This window comes from Carlito syrichta, unplaced genomic scaffold (assembly GCF_000164805.1).
Source record: "Carlito syrichta isolate Samal-C Ts95f unplaced genomic scaffold, Tarsius_syrichta-2.0.1 Scaffold303111, whole genome shotgun sequence".
In the NCBI taxonomy this organism is placed as follows: domain Eukaryota; kingdom Metazoa; phylum Chordata; class Mammalia; order Primates; family Tarsiidae; genus Carlito; species Carlito syrichta.
The window spans coordinates 676,306-698,998 of record NW_007247207.1 but is presented as its reverse complement, the minus strand read 5'-3'; the positions used below and the strand labels follow the sequence as shown (position 1 = coordinate 698,998).

Genomic DNA, 22,693 nt, shown 5'->3' with positions numbered 1-22,693 from the left:
TGAGAGCTTAATGTCTGTCCATTTCAGCTACCTTTTCCTAGGGTCCCAGTTTTACATTACTCCTTTTCTCTTCTCTTCCTCTTAATGTTTTCTGATAAGAGACTGGGTAGGTGGGTGTGTGCCCATGGGCATTAATAAGAGCCACTTGTCATTCTGAGGAGGGCCTCGGGAGCAGGACAGTTTATTAATAAGAATCCTCTGAAGCAAGAGAAGATGGGACGTATTGAATTTATCCAGTCTCCACAGCATTCTAGTTGATTTTTATGTTCTCAAGAGAAACACGTACACTCAGACTTTAGTACTACTCATTTTTTATTTCAATAGCTTTAGGGGGTACACATAGTTTTTAGTCTGGGTTTTCTTGCACTCTCCACCCCTGTCTACTATTCGGCCATCAAAAAGAATGAAATAATGTCTTTTTCAGCTACTTTGGAAAGCTGCTCATTTTGAGAGAGAGAGAGAGAGCGAGAGCGAGCGAGCGAGAGAGAGAGAGAGAGAGAGAGAGAGAGAGAATTTTTCTTAACCCTAGATCCTATTGTTCCCTAAGCCCATAGGGGAAAGGTGGAGGCTTCTGAGGTTTTGTGCCCTTGGTTCATATCTTGATTTTACTGCCTTGGTTCATATCTTGATTCCACCACTTATTAGTCCTGTTTACTGAAGCAATTGCTTAACTGTACAGTTTCAGTTTCCCTGGTTTAAAATGGAAATAATATGTTTCCTTATTCATATGATTGTCTTAAGTATTGGGTCACATTATGTATAGAAAATGCTGGGCCATGATTATCAATAACTATTAGTAAAACCTCAATTTGACTCCTGCTTTGGCCATGAAACTAGTTGTAATCTTTTTCTTTTTAAAAAATATTTTATTTTAAAGATGTGGGTACAATTCAGGATTAGCTCTACAAGTGAACTTTGTACATACAGGTAAAGTTTGGGCCTCTCTTTGGTCCCCACTTTGCCTGGTTTAAGTTCAGGTACCCTTATTGATATCGTGTCCCCACTCCTACCTGGCAGTATGCCACTACTGCCAATCCCTTAATACCAAAAGAAAGGGATTGGCAGTAGTCCAAGAGTAGTTGGAGGTCTGCTTATGAGTGAGAACATTTGGTACTCTGGACTTGTTTCTGTGATAGATCACTGAGAATCATAGACTCTAAATCCATTCAAGTTGCTGCAGAGTTCATATGTTTGTCCTTCTTTAAGGCTGTGTAATATTCCATCGTGTGTATGTACCACCTTTTTTTAATCCAGTCCAGTTTCGATGGGCAGCAAAGTTGGTTTCATGTTTTTGATATTGTGAATAGTGCTGCAATAAACATGCGTGTACAGGTATCTTTTTTGTAGAATGATCTGAGTTCCTCTGGGTATATTCCCAGTAGATGGATTGCTGGGTCATATCGAAAGGCAATTTCTAAAAAACTAGAAATTGCCACACTGTTTTCCATAGCGGTTGAACTAGTTTGCCTTCCTACCAGCAGTGTAGAAGTGATCCCTTTTCTCAGCATCCTCGCCAGCATCTATTGTTGATTGATTGTTTTATTAATGATGGCCATTCTTAGTTGGAACCTTTTCAAAACCTGTTTTCTTCTCTAAAAAATAAAATGGAAACAACAATATCTAATTCAGAGTTGTAAAAGGATCAAACAATAGATTTCCTTATTCATCACATAGTATGAACCCTGTTTCACAGAGGGTGTAGAGAGTTCAGTTTCACATCTCACTGCTCTCTCAAGTGGCAACACCATCAGTCAGTTCAAGTTTGTCTGACTGCCGAGCCTGTGTCTAACCATTGAGCCCTTCTGCCTCCACTGATAAAATGTGGGAAAGGCGTGACCGTGAGCATCCCCAGTGCCGGAACTAATGGCACTAAATAAAGGACACATTCCGCTCTCCGTCCCTGATCTTGTTTAACTGAAAGGTAATTTACGGAGCATATGATAACTCGTTTTCCTCCACAGCCCTGCTATTCAGACCACAAGTCAGAAAATTAACCTTTTAACTTAATCTATATGTTGTACATTGAGTCTAGTGCCAAGTTTCATTCACCTAAATGGGCGGTTTCATGTAGCATAATGGATGTCCTCTCTGTGCACACATTGCAGGGGACAGATGACTTGCAGCTGCTTTGCCCTGAGGCCATTGCAAACGCCACCGTCCTTGACAGATTGGTCGAGTTTACATCGTCAATTTTTATCACATTCTTTTATGAGAGAGAAATTTCTATCATGGGCATGTAATTTGGTGAGCATTGAAAATGGTAAACTCTTTCAAAAGGCTATAAAATTACATATTTATAGATTTATAAAATTTGCTTTTTTTTCCCTCCTCTTTCCAGCACTCATTCCAGATAAATGACACAATAGGTAGGACACAATCTGAGAACTTAAGGGTTGTAAACATATGATTATTACTTGGAAAACTTAATTTTAAATCCCTGAATTGTGAGACACATGCCTTAAATATAAGCATGTATGTTTTAATTCATAAGCAGTACCCATAAAATGCAATTGAATCAAGGTTTTGTAGGCTATGAGCATCCAACTGATCCAGGTTGTGTTTAGTCATCTGAATTGACACTTGAGATGCTTACATGTTGTTTCTTCCCTGTTTAAGTAAAGTGATTAAAATATATTTAAAATATCATTGGTAGATGGTTAAGCATTTGGTAAATTCTGAAAGGTCACTAAGTACAATATACTTCCTTGTCTTTTCCGGTTTGCCTTTTCATTTAACATAGGCTTCAACAGGAAAATAAAAGTGTACTTCTGGGTGTCAGTCATCCTTATGTAAGACTGATTATGAGTCCAACTTGGTGGATTATAATGATTTATATGAAGATTTAAGGTGGACTAACCACTGCCTGCATGCTTATTCTCATTCTCATTTTAGCAGAGTTCTAAAAGAGCTAGGCAAACATCGGAGGAATTATAAGACACATTTAACTTATCACTTGCCTTATTAACTCTATGTAGGTAATTATACTTTCTCATTTCATTTTCTTTTTTAATCCAGAAGCCTGGCATTAAAGTGCACTCAGGCAGTGTCTGTTGGGTTGAATTCTCATATGCTGTGGAGTACTGGGGCTAAGAAGTGGAGTTAGGGTGTCAAGAGAGGAGGCAACACACGGAAGTGGTCAGACGCATTTTTCTCCTGCTCTCTACATCTGACCACAGCTCCACCACTTAATTGTATTATGATTCACCATTGCATTACTCTCTGCAAGTCAAGCACTATTTGGGTGCCTCAGATTTCTCAAAGGAAATATATTTTCTTATTTTCCCTCCCTTCCAAACAATTCTCACCACGTGGCATTTTATACAGGTATATATTTGTTTTGTTTGTTTCCTTTGACTGCCTTTTCCCCCCATTGATTTAACAAAAGAAGTTTTAATTCATCTCAGCACCGAGAAAATTGGCACATACCAGGTACTCAAAAAATTGTTGATAAATTAGTTAACCAATTAATAATAGCCACTACTTCTTAGGGTTGTTGGAAGGACCAAATGGATTAATGAACATTCACATAGAGATCCCCGATAACTACCTGCTGTTCTTATTACCCAAGCTATTGCCAGTGTTTCCTGAAGTGTGGGAGACATATTGGCAGCATTTGGGTTTTCAAATTCTGCATGATGATAGACAGTTAAATATATATTTTTTTAGTAATCAGGATTTTATTTTTATTGCAGCTTTTGATTTATGGCAAGGAATCTTGGCTTTTGACTTAATACATCAAGAACATAACAGAACTCTCAGCAGGTAAAACTCATGAAGATAAACCATAAATTAAGGAAGTGTGAAAAAGCCTGCTTGAGCAATGACCTGGGGTGAGAGAGATTATTGGGTATACCAAATTTGGTTTCAGAGGACCCAGTTTCACCCCATGAATGATAATGAATGATAATAATGAGCTGTGTTATGACAAGAATCTGTTACCTTATATCATTTCTAGATTGGTCATTGCATAGTTACTTTTAGCTAACTTGTTGCTTCATTGTGCTTTATCAACTGGATCAATCCTACAACTTAACTTCCACCTTTGTCACTCCCTCAAGGAATCTTTGCACTGCTTTCAAAGATTACAAATGACTGTGATACTGACAATCTAAAAGTCTCCTCCAGCCGTCTTGGTGGCTCAGCCTGTAATCCCGCACCTTTGGGAGACTGAGGTGAGTGGATTGCCTGAGCCCGCGGGTTCGAAACCCACCTGGGCAACTTGGCGAGACCTCATCTCTACAATAAATAAAGAAATAAAAAAGATTGGCTAGGCGTGGTAGCGTCCACCTGTAGTTCCAGCTACTTGGAAGACTGAGGTGGAAGGATCGCTGGAGCCCAGCCAGTCAAGGCTGCAGTGGCCGGGAGCGGCCACTGCACTCCAGTCTGAGTGACAGAGTGAGATACCAACTCAAAAAAAATAAAACAATAAAAAATAAAAATACAAATCTCTTCCTGTGTCTCATCCTTCTTGATACCCACCCTAATGGTTTGGAATTCTGATCCCCTTGGCTTTTTTTTTATTTTTATTTTTTGAGTTGGAGTCTCATTCTGTCACCCAGACTGGAGTGCAGTGGCCGCTCCCAGCCACCGCAACCTCAACCTGCTGGCGATCCTTCCGCCTCAGCCTTCCCAGTAGCCGGAATTACAGGCATGCGCTACCACGCCCGGCTGATTTTTTGATTTATTGTAGAGATGAGGTCTTGCTACCCAGGCGGGTCTCGAACCCGCGGGCTCAGGCAATTCACTCACCTCAGCCTCCCAAAGGCACGGGATTACAGGCTGAGCCACCGAGCCCCGCTCCCTTGGCTTTTTGTATGCACACACTGTAGTTCTTCAGTGATGAATAGAGCATTTGATTTGTGGCATTGGGCCCTGAAATTCTCAGATATCTTACATGTACAATTGGCATAATCAGTAATGTCTATGCCAAGAGAAAATGGTAAGAATTAAATGAGAATGCATATGTAAAGTGCTCACTTTAAATTGGCAGTACTCAATAAACGCTAATTCTTGCTTCACTCTGTTTCTGGGCTATTTTGCTTTTTTAAAATTATTTTTTTCTCCAGTTATTTCTGATCTATGGTATTTATAAGGTTCTTTCCTCAACATTGTTCTGAATCTACAGTTCATCCACTCCTATGACTCTTATGCTTTTTGCAGATGTTTTCTAAATCTGTCTCTGGTAGTGTCGACCTCCAGACCTGTATTTCCAATTGCTTCCTGAACTCTCGAATCAAGCATATCATGACCTTCTAACTGAGCGCATGCCCTTCCTTCCAAAGCAGAGATCTCTTCCTCTACTCCCTATTTTGGTTATAGTATCTCCACTGTTTCTGGCATTTGGTCTGGGAACCTTAAGCCAGTTTGAATTCCACTTTTTTTTTTTAATATCCTATAATATCTAAATGGAAGTGAAGTTATACTTTTGCATTCATTAGTCTCGAATGGAACTTTATTTCTTTCCTTACTGAAGGGCAGATTTGGAATGAAGTTGACTTGAGAAGTTAGGCCAAACAATAGTTACTCCATTGACATTCACAGCGGTATATAATAGAGTCTGAGGGGTTGAGAATAGGAAAGGGATTTTTGTAAGAAGTTCCTGGGTTGGCACTATGTAGACTATACCTTTTATGCATGATATAATCAGCATTTCATATTCTCTATTTTTTCAAAGGGTAGTTTTAAAAGCTTTTTCTAAAAGTATCCAAAGTGGTGAGATAGATTAAAACATAATTCATAGAAATTTCAAGTGGATACAGATTCTACTACCATTAATAAAATACACATGTATTTTAAAGAGTTATTGGATGTGTAGTAGCCTTTTGTCATTCTATAGTTTTTCAAAGAATGCGTACTGAAAGTGCAACTGTCAAGGGGGTTTCATCCAAATGTTATGATGTTATATTATGAAACATGACTTTCAAGAATGATTAATGAGTTTCATTTATTCAAAGTCAACAGTTCATGGAGAAAAAACATCAAAGATTACATGAATTTTTAAAAATAAAAATTTGAGGATAAGAAATTGAAAGTCTCAAAACACATGGCTATTAAGATTTAAACTCCCACTTCCTAAGGACACATCAATTATGTTTAAGATAAGATAATAGGTACTCTGTGTGTGTGCATGGCTGTGGTCAGAGGAAATAAGTCTTATACTCTGGGTCTACCAGTTGCTTGCTGAATAATAAAGTAAATAGATATGTTCAAATAAACATAAAGGCAAGAAGTGCTGTGCTATACAAAAATAAATTTGAATTCTGACTCCCGAAGATAGTGATGCTTGATGGAAAAGATAGTGGCTGATTTTAGGCTTTGAAGAGAGGATAAGATTTCGTTATTCATAGGGGTTGAGAAACGTGTGAAGAACAATCCAAGTGAGAACAAATGGCATTCAGCCTAGCTTGATTGAAGTACAGTGTGTGTGAGGATGAACTGGGACTGGGTGTTGGGCCTTTGAATTTCTCTGCTATTCTATTTGAATTGTATGATATACACAATGAGGGCCACTGAAAAATTTTAAACACAGGAATGACATGATCAGCATGAACATCTTATTTTTTTCTAAGTATACAATGGGTATTTAAAAAATTAACTTTAAGTGTAGATCATGGCCAATCAAAGAAATGGGAGAGGAAACAAAAGAGGAAAGAAGAGAGACAAAGAAACTGAGAAACTGCAGAGCAAGTAAAAAGATCTTGGTCCAGAGAGATGGGAAGGGTGTGGCTGGAACTCTATAGATTGTGTCAGAGGTAAACTGCCTTTGTTTATTTAGGCTGTGAGTTTAGAATGTTTCTTTGCCTAGCAGCTGGAAGATAATTTGGTCACGTTACTACATGGCACAAGTTTTTAATGTTCATTACTCCTAAACCCTGATAGGTTCCCTTCCTAGGGGACAGTTAGTTGTAGGACTTTGAGGGCAGAGGTAGCAGCGTGAATCCCATCCGGGATCTGAGTTTCCCAGGTAGGATGTGTTTTTAGCTGGAACAGAAGAAGTTCTGTTGAATTCTCCTGAAGTTCTGAAAGTTAGGAAGTGGGTTTTCTCATTGCTAATCATCCATTTCTCTTTTCCACCTTGTTCTTTTCCTCAAGATTCTTGCTTTGGAATTACCATCTGTTTTCCACTCTACAGAGCATTGGGATTAATGTCAGCTCTGCCGTCTCTGAATAAAGGTCTAAACACCCCTCTTCAGAAACTGCAACATTCAAAGTATGATGAGGAAACTTAGGTTTGCTTTGTAGCCATAGGATCCTGGTATTCTCAGATTTCCTATGGATTATTTTGTTATTTCCTGCCCCCTTGGGTACTTTAAAAAATTTTTTGTTTAAAACTATATGTGTAGGCACCCTAGCTGTTATACATGCACCTGCTTTGTTAGTAAAGGAATCTTTGCCAAGTGAATTGTGTGTGGGAGGGCGTGACTAACTAGGCAAAGGGACTTATCTCTTATCCTATCTATCTGAGCTCTCAAGTCTGCCTTTAATATGACTTATTTCTTCCGCCATCAACCCCGCCCCCTCCAACCTTTACTGCTATCTTTCCTCTGAAAATTATTCATAGCTAAATATTTTAACTTTTCAAAACTACTCTGCTCCCTGAGTTCATTTTTGTTGAGTGATCTCAACCATGAGTTTCCTACTCCTCTGGGGGAACAAGTGCGCCCAAGCAAGAGAGCGTTAAAATTCTCCCTCTCCTACTCCTCCCCACTGTCTTGTATTATCAGCAGACCTTCTTACCAGCCTGTGTTAGGATTGTCCTGTTTCCTTTTTGGCAACTCTCAGCTGAGCCCTTAATGCTGAAAGGCTGTTTGAAGGGAAATCTAAGACACAATGGCAAGAAACGTAGGAACAGGAAATGATCTTTGTATAGTTTGGTTCACAGCAAGGGGTGGTCTGAGTTGCAGTCTGTGTCCAGACATTTAGATGCTAAAGGCAACAATGTCATCATTCATTCATTCATTCATTTAGTCTACATATTTGTGGTGCGTGACTATCATGACAAGAGACTGTACTAAATGCTAGAGATGTACTAAATTCTATAATAAGGTACTAAAGTACTTTTGTGGAAGTGCTAAATGTTTGAGTAAACAGAATAGGCATACTTGCTGCTGGTTTGGGGCTGGAAGTGTGCTCTACAAAGGGAGACAGACAACTGATCTCTACGCACAGAGTATATGACTGAAATATAGTTCTGCAGAAGGAGGGTGGGCCTGTGAGAGAAAGACTTCCTAACCTAGACTGTAGGCATCAGAGAAGGGATCCTGTTCCTATCAAGCTGAGGATGAGGACCATTTTGCACTGGAGGATGAGGACCGAGCTCTATGACAGCAGGAGCAATCAGAAACAAAAAGGCGTTAACAGTTTCACATCTGAATAAATCCACTCAATCTCTCAGTTTTCAGTGCTTAGCTGTCTGCTGCCTCCCAATTAGGTCAAATCCAGCCAGTGAGGAAACAGGAAAGTAAAGACCTCACTTGAAAAACAACACAGCGCTGCCCACACCAGCAGCTACCTAATGTCAACTTGAAACCTAATAACTCTTCATTTACTTCTGTTGCTGTTGACAAGCTCTTGTCAGCTGCACTCTTAGTTCCGGTTTGAATCATGCTCAGGAATCTGGCCCCTCGGCCGGCTCCTTCCAGTCAGTGGGTGCTGTCATGCAGCTGCTATCAAGGTGTGGCTCACCTGGAGGTGATCAGGACCCAGGGTCCTGTGACCAGCCTCATCAAGGCTGTCAGGGTGGCACACGCAGGAGGTATTCTGGGACTGTAACTAGCCATGGAAGTGATGGCCCCGTCTGCTCAAGTAGATCTAGACATGACTCATCTCCAAGGGTAGAGCCAAAGGGAAAATTAAAATTTGCCTCTCATGTCACCTGTTTGGAATCTTAAGTTCCCTTAAAGAATCATCTTGTGACTGTGGGGAAGAGCAAAGTTAGCCCCTTATGTCACTGCCATGGAACCTGACACTCCTCCCCTCCTCTACTCTGGTTCCAGGGGACCATTACCTCTTCCCTGGACCACCTCAAAGGTTTCCTAACTGGTTCCCCTGCTCCTAATTGTACTTCCTGCAGTCTGTGTTCCACTATCAGGCAAAGAGATCTTTTGAAAATCTCTAGTCATCCTGAAAATAAAACTGAATCTCCTCACTGAGTTAGGACCTAGGACGTGGCTCCGAAATCCATTCTGATCTCAATTTTGGCATTCCTCTTGCATCTTTCCCTGGTGACAGGAGTCTTCTTCCTGTCTGTCTAATGTTTGTTCCCATGGGGCTTTTACAACTTTCTCTTTGTCCTTGAATGTTTTTCCCATGTGATCTTCCCATTTGCTGGTCCTTGCTTCGTTTGAGCCCCAACTATGGTGTCGCCCTCAGTCTCGTTCATATCATCAGTTGTATTCTCCTGTTAAATTCTGTCCCCACCCCTAGAGAGCATGCTCCGTGAAAACATATACTTCGTTAGTGTCTCTTTTTGCTGTCGGGTGTAGGTAGTGGATATGTGGAGGAGTGAATCTCGACATCATGAAGACAGCTCTTTCCCTCCTTCTCTTTTCTGACCTGGTTTTTAGAAAATGCCAGAAAGAGCACAGGAGCACTTGGAAATCTCTGGTACAAGAAAGTTCAATAAAGAGTTTGGAGGGATGAATTTATTGGGGAAAAAGTTGTATAGGTAAGCCTATAATTCAGTCCCTTTTTCACACTCCCGGGGCTGGTAAATGGAGCTCAGATCCTGAGCTCTGTGGATGAGTTCACCCCAGTCCTAGAAGGAGAGAGACTTGTACTGGACTAATCTGCTGAATAGCATTTGACAGAATTGTGAGTGACTTTGGTGTTTATGGAAGCTTCTTGAGTTATTTTGGAGTCAATGAGACTATAAGATCATGAGAACAGTATAGACTTGAAATTTTAGAGGTTTAAATTAAAAAGAAATATTTTATTTTATATATTTATTTTTATTTTTTGAGTTGGAGTCTCACTCTGTCACCCAACCTGGAGTACAGTGGCACCATCATGGCTCTCCATAGATCACCTGAATCTAGGACCGCCACAGTTTCCTGAGTAGCTGGGACTACAGGCATATAGTCCATACCTGGCTAATTTTGTTTTGTTTTTCTTTTTATAGAGATGATGTCTTGCAATGTTGTTTCTCAGGCTGGTCTTGATCTTCTGGGCTCAAGCAATTCTTCCTCCTTGGCCTCCCAAAGTGCTGGGATTACAGGTGTGAACCATGGAGCCTAGTGAGACACTTTCAAATTATTTGTCACCCACAGAGGACACTGAGGCCTAGAAACCTTAAATTGTTATATGCCAGGACTAGAATCCATGACCTCTCCCTACAGAACTTGGCCTCTTCTCTTCCCTATCCTTGGGTTTCGCGGTTCATGTCCTCTACTTATACATATGTATGGAATGGATTCTTGGGTAAGTTTTTTACAGGACAAGTGTATCCCTAACATAGCCTTGAGGAAAGCACTTCAGTTTGTTCAGGGAGGTGATCACCACCTGCCAAAATTTTTAGTGCTTTTTTTTTCCGGAAGAAGGATTTATGACTTCATTTTTTTTTTCTTCAAATCTGAGCATCTTGGAAAATGATCCTGCCTCACGGCTAGGAAAAACAAGTTCCTACTCTAATAAATAAAAGGCAGATTTTCTTAATGGTCTCAGTTTTCCAGGTACAAAAGAGATCTATTTTTGGTGGTGGGTTGGAAGGACTTTTAAAAATGATTTGCAATTGCTTTGTGATATACAGAAAGGAAAAGTAATTAGAAAAGAGATGTCAAACTGTATGTTTTAAATCCAGGTAGATTGTATCTTGTAAATAGAATCATAGAAAAAGATTTTAGCTTCCCATGCATTTTATAATCACTTTTGAAGATTGATCTAGAGATCTATTTGGGATGAGTAGAGATTTCTATACATTTGAGATGAATTTATGTTGTTAGTGATATGCAGTTGTTTTTGTTTGCCAGTAAGCCAGATTTGTCTCTTGTTTTCTTTAAATGAGTCGGTTCTGGATTCTTTCTTATCCATATGTTACAAAGGGCACTTGTCCCAGTTTTTCTTCCTTCATGACCCAACACTTTGGGAACATGTCAGCATCATGGTCTCATTTTTGTTATTATTAATACCAATTTTCTTCTATTGCTCATGTTTGATATTTGGGACAATATGGGCAAATGAGCAGATTTTGACTTGATATTTCCCCTGTTTCACTGTTTGTGATTTACAATTTATACCTGGAAGAGATTTATTGCCCTATCTGATAATCCTTCCCAACAAAAGATAAACACACTTGTAAGTCATCAGTGTAAGTCAGATGTACTTGAGAGGGACAAAGAATTCACCTGCAAGCACTTTTGGCTCCTTGCCCTTTCCCATGAATTCAAACTGTTGACAGACTGCTGAGGCTGCCAAAATACTTTCCACAGACCTCCTAAAGCCCCCGAGGCTGGGACCAGCTCCCCTTGCCTTGCTGTAAGGAGCATCTAGAGACCACCCTTTGGGGCTCTATAAGAACGGATCACTTGGAAGCAAGAAAATTGTCCTGATGCGCTGAAGTTCAGGTTCCTGAATGCACAGCTCTGTTCCCTTCCCTTTTGTGCTTGTGATCTTGCAGGAAGCTTACAGGTAAACCCTGCCAACTTGCTAGATCCTCATCGAGGTGGGTGCAAATGAGTGCTCCATTGTCACACTGCATATTTCTGCTAGCAGTTTAAATCAATTTCTTGGGGCAATGATTCATCAAGCTGATGAGTTCAGAAGGCATTAAACAGGTTTTCAACCCCCCCCCTCCAACTTGCTTACTGAGTCCGTGGGAGAAGGTGGGTTCATACTAGCACTATTTTGTGTAATGGCAAGATCATCACATGTTGTCCCAAGTGTTTGGGCTGATCATCTTTGTACTACCCCTGGGACCTCCTCTGTACCCTACCAAAAGCAGACAGTTCAAATCCACCATAAATTTCACTTGGTCTAGACTAGGTCTCTTCAGGGAGTTCCTTGAGAATTTTTATTTTGTTCTCCTCAGACATAAGCAATGTTGGAATTGTCAAGCACGTATAATGTTAAATGCTGGCAGAAAGGTGTATAAAATCATTAATCCACTACATCCGATACCAAAAACAGATATTTAATCTGATCATATCTGTTAAATATAAATCACTTTTTAGAAATCATGTGTACTCAGAATTTTAAAATTCTCTTTCCAAAAAATTCTCAATTTGTACACTAATTTTTTAAAAGTAAACTGTGAGAGGAGCTGCTGTGATCAGAAACCTCAGCAGAAAATCATAATGCATTGCTAATGACTGTAACATTGGGGAATTCAATCTGTTTCTTCTTTTCTTTTTTTTTTTTTTTTGAGATCCTCAGGCTCCATCAACATAACAAAAAAGAAGAGGCACACTGAGCAGTTATTACTGTAGTCATTTCAGCTGCATAAATCATGATTCGTGATGACTCCAGCTATAAAGTCTTGGGTGACAATGACTAGCAACTCTGCCAGAGTTAATAAAATAATTATTTAACACGTGTTTCTCTTGGTCTGACCCCGACTTCAGAACATATTTCATTCCTTCCCAGTCTTTCATATAGCCTCAAACAAATAGAGAAACGGAGCCAAGTGTAGGGTACACGTGAAGTTAATGACGGAACACTTCTGTCTCCAGTTGAGCTGAGATTTCCCTAAAAAGGGGGTCCTTGTCTAAATCAGTTTGGTAAATACCGGCAGTGCCCACCACAGTGATTTGTTCCCTACTGGCAATCACTGTTTTCTTCTGGGTAGAACCAGATTCCTGACTAAACTGCACTCAGAGATTACTTATTGTTTCAGATGGTTTTTCTACTCAGTTCCATCTACAAGCAAACAGTTTGGCTTAGGTGCATAAGAGAGATCCCCATAAATGTCTACAGGCATTTCTGCTAGAGGCGTCCTTTTAAGATATGAGAGGGAGCTGTGGTTTGCCCCCTCCTGGAGGGCAGATCACATTTCCAGCCTCTTAGCTCTTAGTATGTGCTCAGTAAATAGTCAGTCTCATTATTGCTATTGCTATTATTTCATAAAGGCTTAATAAATGTTTTACTAAAACATAAATGGCCCAATGAATGAATAAATGCACATAACTAGTAATGGATGGAATTTTTGCATAATGATGCTAATCCGCATAGACCCACACATTAAATTCAGATGAGTTAGTGTGTGGAGAGGAAGAAAAGAACAGCTGCTTTCTTTATTTCAGTGCTCTGACCTGTTATCTGTAATCAGTTGATATGTAATGAGCCACTAGTCTTTATGTACCCCCAATATCAAAGGGCGAAAGAGACAATTGCAACTCATCAAAAAGCCTGATCCTCTATGAAATGTCCTGGGTAATCAAGTTCAGTGTTAATAGCACCTGATTTGCATGCCCTGGCTGTGATTGATGTGCTAACTGGGGTGAGAATTGATAGTTTATATGGCAGCACTTGTTTAAATCTTTCAAAAGTATTTTCAGATATTTTCAGGGCTTTTAATTCAAATTAAAAGCAGGAATTAGTTTTAAAAACACACGATTAAACACTTTATGTATTTAGATCATCTAAAGTATTTAATTTTTCCTTTTTTAGTCACGTGTGGTCATTTGTGATTTCTTTCATGTCTTAATACAAATTTCATCATATTTAGGCAAACAAATTACATCTTTTTTGTGACCATAAAGATATTGTTAGAGTCACTCAATTAAATTCTGCTCAATCTACTTGAATTTATATTTTCAGTAGAGCTAACAGGCTGAACAAAAACCAAATTAATATTTCTTTAATCTCAAAGATTACTAAAGAAAGCCATAATCATTGTTATGTGAAGATCAGGTATGAGAAAAAAAAGAAAAACAATATTCACAAAATTTGTAGAGCTGCAAGGATTAGATTGTTTCTCTGAAATCGTTTTTTAAGGGAGTATTAAAATCCATAATTTGTTTTATTCATTTAACAAGTTTGCAATGACCTAAGTGGGAGAATCAGAACAAAGGTTAGAGTAGAAATAAGGGATCCTTAAGGAAATACGTGTTTTTTAAAAAATTATTGTGATTACGGGTTGCAAACTGCCTTCTATTTTTAAATTGTCATCTCTTGTCAACTTGAAATAATTTATCCATTTGTTTCTAACAAATACTATTGTGACTTATACAAAATCATGTTAACTTCCACCTTAGAGAAAACTGAGATTATCAAAGTAAGTAAAAGTATCTAACTGTACTTTTATCAGGCCTGGTAGCAAAATCTGGGCTTTAGAACAGAATGCATTATGTATCTCTTTTTCAAAACTATTGAAGCCCTTCACTTGTCCTATCAGTCACCCTATGTAAATGTGAAAGCCTCATTGCATTTGTATAGAGCCTGTTAAGACAGAACCCTGGGGTTACCAGCCAGAGATTGGAGCTAGCAAGTTTCCTCCCCACTACCTTCCTACTTATAGGACAGGGCTGCTTTTTAGCTGAGTTTCTGACAATGGAATAAGATCTTGTACATGTGCCGAGTCTACTAATTAATTTGATTCTCTTCGATGTTTAGTTGAATCTTATTTACTTTTGGAACTTTTACTTTTATGTGTAAACTCACCCCTTCCAAATTTACCAAGGAGAAATAGCTCCTCAAATAATCAGATTGTCTTAAAGACAAGATGAGAGAATAATCAGTTATCTCTCCATTGTATTCCTTTCGTATTTTTTACGGGGTTAATTTTGATTTAGCAGGCTTTATGTGAATTTGCTTCTAGAGGATTTACTGCATTTTTGTGAAAGCCATCTACCTCTGACATTTTAGAATTACCCACCTATTTATGGGATTATATTGCATTCTGTTCTTGAAAGAGCAAGTCCATTTCTTGCATAGTTTTTTCTGTCATTTCTTCCCCTTGTCTGTTTTTCCGAAAGGGATGGGGGTGGGAGGAAACAAAGGAAAGAGATAGAGGTAGAAAACAGGACAAAACCATGCCTTATTATAGGAGATGATACTGATCATAAAATATTGATAGAAGAAACCTTCAACCTGACGCAATAATGTATTTAATCTTAAAAATTTGTTTATATAAAAATACATTTGTTGACCTGATACCTATCATGTCTTTTGTTACTAAATAAGTTGCAGATGTTATGAGCTGGAATTCAGTCTAGGGTTTTCTACTCATTAAAAACAGAGAAAATAAAACAATGGATAAGCTATCCCAGTGTTTTAGAAATTATATGTAGTCTTATTAAAAAACAATAAAAAATGAGATTTAAAAAAAAATGTATTGGTCCCATCTTTATCTTTTGCATCCAGTTATACCAGGCTGTAGTAATAACAAGTTACTTTCTTAGTGAGTAGTTAAAACACACCACACACTGTGTTTCATCCTCATGTGTATTATCTAAGTTAATCATCACTTTAGCTCTGCAGATGAAAAAATCGAAAGAGTTAAATAGTTTGTTCAAACTCACACATCTAATAAGTGACAAGACTAAGAATCAAAGTCAAGCTTTTAGTCTAGACTCCAGACCAAAGTTCAGGCCATTAGGTCCTCCATTGCCCTTGCTATACATTATTATGCAGTATAAAAAGAAATCAGTCTGTGGGTATGAATGTTAGATAGAAAATAACTAGTGATTTCTTCACAGTTTATTTTTTGCCTTTGTTATTTTTTTAACTTACTTGTTTGCTGTTGTTGATTATAAAACGTCTTTGTCCTAAATCTCTTAACCTTGTTGGGCATGGCGGTGTCTCATGCCATAATCCAGGCGCTATAGGAGGCTGAAGTGGGAGGATGGCTTTAGGCCAGGAGTTTGAGACCAGCCTGGGCAACATAGTGAAACTTCATTTTTGTTTTTTGTTTTTTGTTTTGAGTTGGAGTCTCACTCTGTCGCCCAGACTGGAATGCAGTGACCGCTCCCAGCCACTGCAGCCTTGACCTGCTGGGCTCCGGCGATCCTTCCACCTCAGCCTTCCAAGTAGCTGAAATTACAGGCATGCGCTACCACGCCCAGCTGATTTTTTTATTTCTTGTAGAGATGAGGTCTCGCTGCCCAGGCGGGTCTCGAACCCGCGGTCTCAGGCAATTCACTCACCTCATCCTCCCAAAGGCGCGGGATTACAGGCTGAGCCACCGAGCCCGGCGTGAAACTCCATTTTTACAAAAAAATGTAAACATTAGCTGAACATTGCTATGTGCCTATAGTCTTAGCTACTTGGGAGGCTGAGGTGGTAAGATTACTTGAACCCAGGAGTTTGAGGTTGCAGTGAGCTATGATCACAATGTTGAAATTCATAATTGTTTACTTATAGTTGGGCCATTGTTCTCAAGTGTTGTCCCTGTACCAGGAGCTTGTCATCAACATGGGAGTTTATAGGAAATGCAAATTCCCAGGCCTCACTAGACAATCATAAACTTGGATTGGGGTCCAACAATTGGTTCTTTAACAAGTCTTCCAAGTCATTCTGATGCATTCTGAGAAGGAAGATTAGAAGATACTGATCTTCTGAGATTAAAAACTGAATTTGGATTCAGGTCATCTTCAATCTAAAGGCTCCTCTTTAGTTAACTAGTGTTCCAAACTATAGTTTAGGCCACACTTAAATCATCCAAGAGACGAGTTACATCTTGAACAATTTTAACCCATCTTTGCAGACAGAAGGTTAAGACGTAATTTGTGCGCAGGTTCACCAGTCAGCAGTGCAAAGTATTTTGACAGCTATTGTAATTCCATGATCTAAGTGGCTCAGACACATCACTGCCATTCTTTTATTTTCTAGAGAAAAAACAGTTCAAGATTTTCAGGGAAAAACCCTAAAACAATGTACATTTAAAGTTAATCATAATGTATAAATACAAACATTTAAAGTGACTAAAAGAAATTACCAAAACAACGGTATAAAAGTAGCCCCCCAGCCAGGCATGGTGGCTCAGGCCTATAATCCTAGTACTTTGAGATGGTGGCCGTGGTGAGAGTATTGCCTGAGCTCACAGTTCAAGATCAGCCTGGGCGATATGGTGAGACCTCATCTCTACAATAAAACAAAATTAGCCAGGCATGGTGGTGCATGCCTGTAGTTCCAGCTACCTTGAAGGCTGAGTTGAAAGTATCACCTGAGTCCAGCAGGTCGAGGCTGCGGTGGCCGTGTGCATGCCACTACACTGCAGCCTGGATGACAGAGTGAACCTCTGACTCAAAAAAAAAGAAGTAGCCTCCAATCAGCCTACATCATTTAATCAAGAAAAAAAAGGCAATTTATTATTTTTTATTTTTTTGAGTTGGAGTCTCACTCTGTTGCCCAGACTGGAGTGCAGTGGCCGCTCCTGGCCACCGCAGCCTCGACCTGCTGGGCTCCGGCGATCTGCCTCAGCCTTCCAAGTAGCTGGAACTACAGTTGCGCGCTACCATGCCTGGCTAATTTTTTCTTTTTTTTTTTGATTTATTGTAGAGATGAGGTCTCGCCAAGTTGCCCAGGTGGTCTCGAACCCGCGGGCTCAGGCAATCCACTCACCTTGGCCTCCCAAAGTCCTGGAATTACAGGCAGAGCCAACGAGCCTGACCAAATAAGGCAAATTTAAAGTAGTTTTACTTAATAGTACTGAGTCCAACCAGTGTTTCTAGTAAGATAGTGAATGGAAAGTTTACTCTTTTGCACCAATGGCAAGAAAGTGCTTATTAAACTTTGTCATTCAAACTCAGGGAGGCACTGTAGGGTAACAGAGACCAAGGAGCTAGGATTCCAGACTCAATCCTGGCATGTTCCAGAAAAGAACTGTGGGCAAATCATTCATCTGTAAAATGAACATGTCTGACTAGATCTGGCCTACTGCCAGTATTTGTATGATCTGAGAGCTGAGAATGTTTATGACACTTACAATTGATTTGGTGATAGTGAACATTCTCTTTGAGCCCCATTTAAGTGAATCTTATCTCTCCAATAAAGAATTCCATTCTCCTCAGTACTAAGTCTGTACTACAAATGATACCTAATTACTATTATATTTTGAATTCCGTCACTAAAAAAATTTGTTTTCTATCTTGTTACATAAGTACCTTCATAATATCCCTTGTCTTCCTCTTGTCTTCTGGCTCTTTACAGAAATGTTTGCCAATCCTTGCATGAGATGATCTTTAAAGTCCTTTCAACAGTTTTTTTTGTTTTGTTTTGTTTTGTTTGAGAGTCAGGGTCTTGCTCTGTCACCCAGGCTGGAGCTCGGAGGCACAATTATGACTCTCTGTAGCCTCAAACTTTTGGGCTCAAGCAATCCTCCCACTTCAGCCAAACAATCTAGTTTTTAATTGTTCTCTACAGATAGCAGTAAAACTAGTTGTGAAATACAGATTTGGATGATATAGATTTGCTAATGTTTGGCCACATTTTGATATTCATGAATAGAATAGAATCACATGCATCAAATAACAGAGCCCCAGTTTTCTGTAATAATTGTTCATCTTTACCCTATAGTTTGAAAAATAAGAGAAGAAGTCTATAGCATATTAGCTTAAGCCACATTTCCTGGATTAGAAAATCAGCCCTGCCTTGAGCAAATCCTTTACCTCTATGCCTTATTATACCCGTCTGTATGATGGGAAGTCTATTGGTTAATGTTTACACCTTCCCCAAAGATGGCTAGGGCTTTGAATTTTTACAAAAACTTCAAAAGGGTACCCTCATTGATGTATATTTTTTTCTTATATAATTTATATAATAAATAGTCCAACAACCAAGCAATTAATCAGAGAACTAATTCAATAATGGTCAATAAGTGACTGATATTTAGAAAATAAATGTCTAAGCATACTGGATGTACTATGTATTCAGGATACAAAAGTCAAGTTTTCTCAATGAAATTGTTTGGAAATATGTGCCTAATATTACACCCACAAGATAAAGTTGGAGAAACCTATAAGTCACCCCTTTACCAAATAGTTCATGGGAACCATTTTGCATAAATGGGTCAAATTCCTCCTGGAGAGTCACTGTTGGAATTTTTTGACCTTCAGAATACTCCATATTAAAATGCAAAGTTGTTACCTGGGAAGGTAATTTTTAACTCCTATTAATGCCTATATGTTAGTACTTTTGCCCAAATTAAATTTTTTTAAATTAGCTGGTTGGCTGAGAGGGCCAACAGTACTTCAAGAAGCGAATGAGATTCTCTGTGGTAGGCTCAGGGTAGGTTTTGAGAAAAGGTCCTAGGGTGATTGTGATTCATTTCTCTTTGCTTTCAGTGCCCTGAATTTGCAAGAGCTCGTGTGTGCACACGAGATCATACATGCAAGACTTAATACTAATACAAGCCATTTAGGTAATTTTAACTTTTTCTAGTGGTCACATTTAAAATTAATTTTTAAAAAGATGAAATTTAATGACGTAAGTTAACTCTATGTTCAAAATATAATTTTCAACACGTAATTATTCATGATATGTTTCACGTTTTGAGTACTAAGTCTTTAAAATCTGGCGTGTATTTTATACTTCCAGTCAGTCATCATTGATAAGCCACATTTTAAGTGCTCAGTAGCCACATGGGATCAGTAGTTACTTTAATGGACAGTGTCACTTTGGAGGGTCTTGAACTGGAAAGTGGATCACAGATAGCAAAGTGTGACTAGCTGCCTTTATGGATGATGAAGACAGCAAGAAGATGGGCAAAACAGGAATAGTATAGGGCCTCAAGCCCACAAAATTATCGCAACAATTAAATGAAATAATGTATGTGACCGCAATTAATGCTTGATATTTGTCATGGTAACTGCAATTATTATCTACTTTTACAAACTAAATTAGTTAAAAACTGCTGGGGGAGGGGCATATAACATTAATAAGGGTTCCCGATCTCAAACCAAGCAAAGTGGAGACCAAAGGTAGGCCCAAACTTTACATGTACATTGACCACTTGTATACCTAATCCTGATTTGTACCCCACGTCTTTAAAATAAAATCAATTAAAAATTTTTTTTAAATAGATTATCAAATACTATCAATAATGCTGTGTTTCTTAAAAAAGAGAAAACTGACCAAAACCGTCTGTATAAACTATTTTTCAAAGAGTAGTTGTAGTCAAGTCATTAAATTGGGCATTACAGCCTCATGTACACATATCTATGCACGCAAAAAAATCCAGAAGATACTATGTCACCTTTAAAAATGTTTTTGTTTTTAGCCAAAAGTAATAATATCTAAGTATTCCACAAAGAAATTTTACTGAAGACTATCTTAAAATGTAATCTTATTGTGGTAGTGGGTAAGCCAATGAAAAAAAAGAGTTTTTCTTCCTCCTTCTTTTTGTCCTCTATCTTTTTCTCTTATTTAAGGTCAGCAGAAAGAAGTAATTAAAGCAAAACTAAAGGAATTGAATGCAAAGTTTGTATTGCCCATGTGAACTAATGGCATATTCAGAAGGCCAAGTAAGGGGCCCATTCATATGGTCCCTCAACTAGTGAAGCATCACTGGAGACAGGACAGGAGAAAGATGTTTCTTGCTTACACAGCCATTTGGATTAAAACATACAATGTAACAGTTTTCACCTAAAAGAGAATGATGGAAAATAATAGCACGTGTCAATGCTTATAATGCCTAGTACATCTTTCATAGAGGTTTTGTTTAAGATGAAAAAGATAGTGAAAATCTTAAGAGATAAGAAAGTAGTGAATAAATGCAGAATGTACTTCCATATTTATGTACCAAATGCCGGAAGGCTGTGCACCACACAGAGCAAAGAAATGTACTGAACCATCAATTTAGTAGGTCATTCTGACTGTAGGCAGCAAAATGGCTGTGTGTGTGAAAAGCCACTACTATATTTTGTGAGCGCCTTTCTAAGAATCCTGAAATATTAATAACATGGTCTTAATGTAGTTGAAGACAAAAGAATGTGTTAAGGGTAGCAAGGATGCCGAGAATAGCACAATGACAATTTTGTGTTTTCTGCTTGCTCTTGTAAAAGCAAGAGGAAAAGAGAGTAAAAATAGTCAGCGTGTTTAAAGAACAGCAGCCTTCAATTTTCCAAATTGGTATAAAACTCTGTATTTCCCAAGTGAATTCACATATATTTATTCTTGGAAACATATTAATGCCAGCTTCAAGGAAAAATAAAAAAATACATAAACTTGCAAATGCATTTTTCCCTTAAATTGACATACTACTGGGTTTTTGCACTTTAAGACATAAAAAATTGGAAGAAATGTTTCCCAATTGGATTTTTGTGAACTGTGAGTTTAATTTTTTAACTGAAAGTAGTCTTTTCAGAATAGAAGTTGAGAAAACAGCAATGCCCTTTTTTTCTTACAAGTTTTTTGAATGTGCTGTTTTCACATTGCGATGATCAGTCACTGGCCAATTTTTGTCCTTGCCGATCTTCTCCTCCCACTGTGTGTTTTCAGATTTTGACGCTTAGTGAAATTGAGGTGCAAGAATCTGTCAGTAACATGCAGAGTTTTTCCTCAAACATTCTGACGTGAAAAAATAAAAGCAACCTGTGCTTTCTTTGCAGTCCTCACGTCAGTTGCCACGAGTTGCTTTTGTTGACTACGATGAACTGAGTAACAGGTGGGACTCAGTGGGTCTGTGTCCAGGTTCAGAGACTCATTGTGTTTGATGTGGGAAGGCTGGCTTGACCCCACAGTCCTTCTTCCTGCCAAAGTCAGGGTTTCTGATTTTAATCAAAACCCTAGGGCCATTTTAAGCCTGACCAAAAAGCACCTTGCAAGTTGAACCTTATCTAATTATGCGATGTGTATAAACTTGAGACACATAAATCTCAGTCACTGGAGCAACTTGTTTTTCTAAGATGCTCCGGTCCAGTGAAAGACGAAAAGCAAATAAGGGAGAGATTGATCTCCCAGTGCCTTTATTGTCAGTACTCCACAAGTCATAAAGTTTTGGCTCGTTAAAGGAAATTCCATAAACAACTTTAGTTAGTAAGAGTGAAGTAACTGTGTCCCTTTCTGAGCTCCTGTGAAACTCCCTTTCCGCTTGCCCTAGAGCATGATTCAGAAAGTGCCAACAGGATATGCAAGTAGGAGGAACAGACTTCACACTGGAAGCCATACGAATGCTTGATGGATGAGTAGTGGCCGTGAGATTATGGCCATATCTCCACAGGGAATCAAGCAGCTTTGTGGACCTCTTTTTAACTGCTCATTTCAGTAAGATCTGCTGCACTGGGAGCATGGTTGGTCTGTTGTGGTGGTCAGACGGATGGAAAATGTCTGATGGGTCCTTCTCCCAGCTGGTGTGGCTGATAGTATAGATACAGCCCAAGGACATGGCAAATGTAGAGAAATTGAAAGTAAATCATGCTAGAAGGATTGTGGGTAACTGTCACATTTTTCTTTTGACCTCTGATGTTATGGAATAACTTTATTTTTAATGGCCTTGTCTCCGTGGGTTTAATGCTGATGGTGTTGGTCCATTTTTATTTCAGGTTGAGACAGGTTTGGAAGGTGATCATGAAAGGCATAGGGGAAGAAAAGAAGGGGGGACAAGGCCCTAGTAATTATTTTTTATGATGAGGTTTCACAGAATTAGTGAGTTTTTCCACATTATTAAAAGTAGTCCTCAGTGTCAGTGTGATGTTTATGAAGATGAAGTCATGGAAAGCATGTCAGGTGTACATAGAACTATATGGCCCGTGCTCTGTGTCCCAGCCTCTCGGGAGGTGTGTGCATTGCGGGGGAGTGAGGCGGGGGGTTGAAAAAAGGA

General features: G+C 38.9%; 1 protein-coding gene across 3 annotated transcripts in view; it reads left to right on the top strand.

The window, feature by feature from the left end:
- Positions 1-22,693, top strand: part of EPHA4 (EPH receptor A4) — a 149,805-nt gene that overhangs the window by 44,746 nt on the left and 82,366 nt on the right. The window lies entirely within an intron of this gene.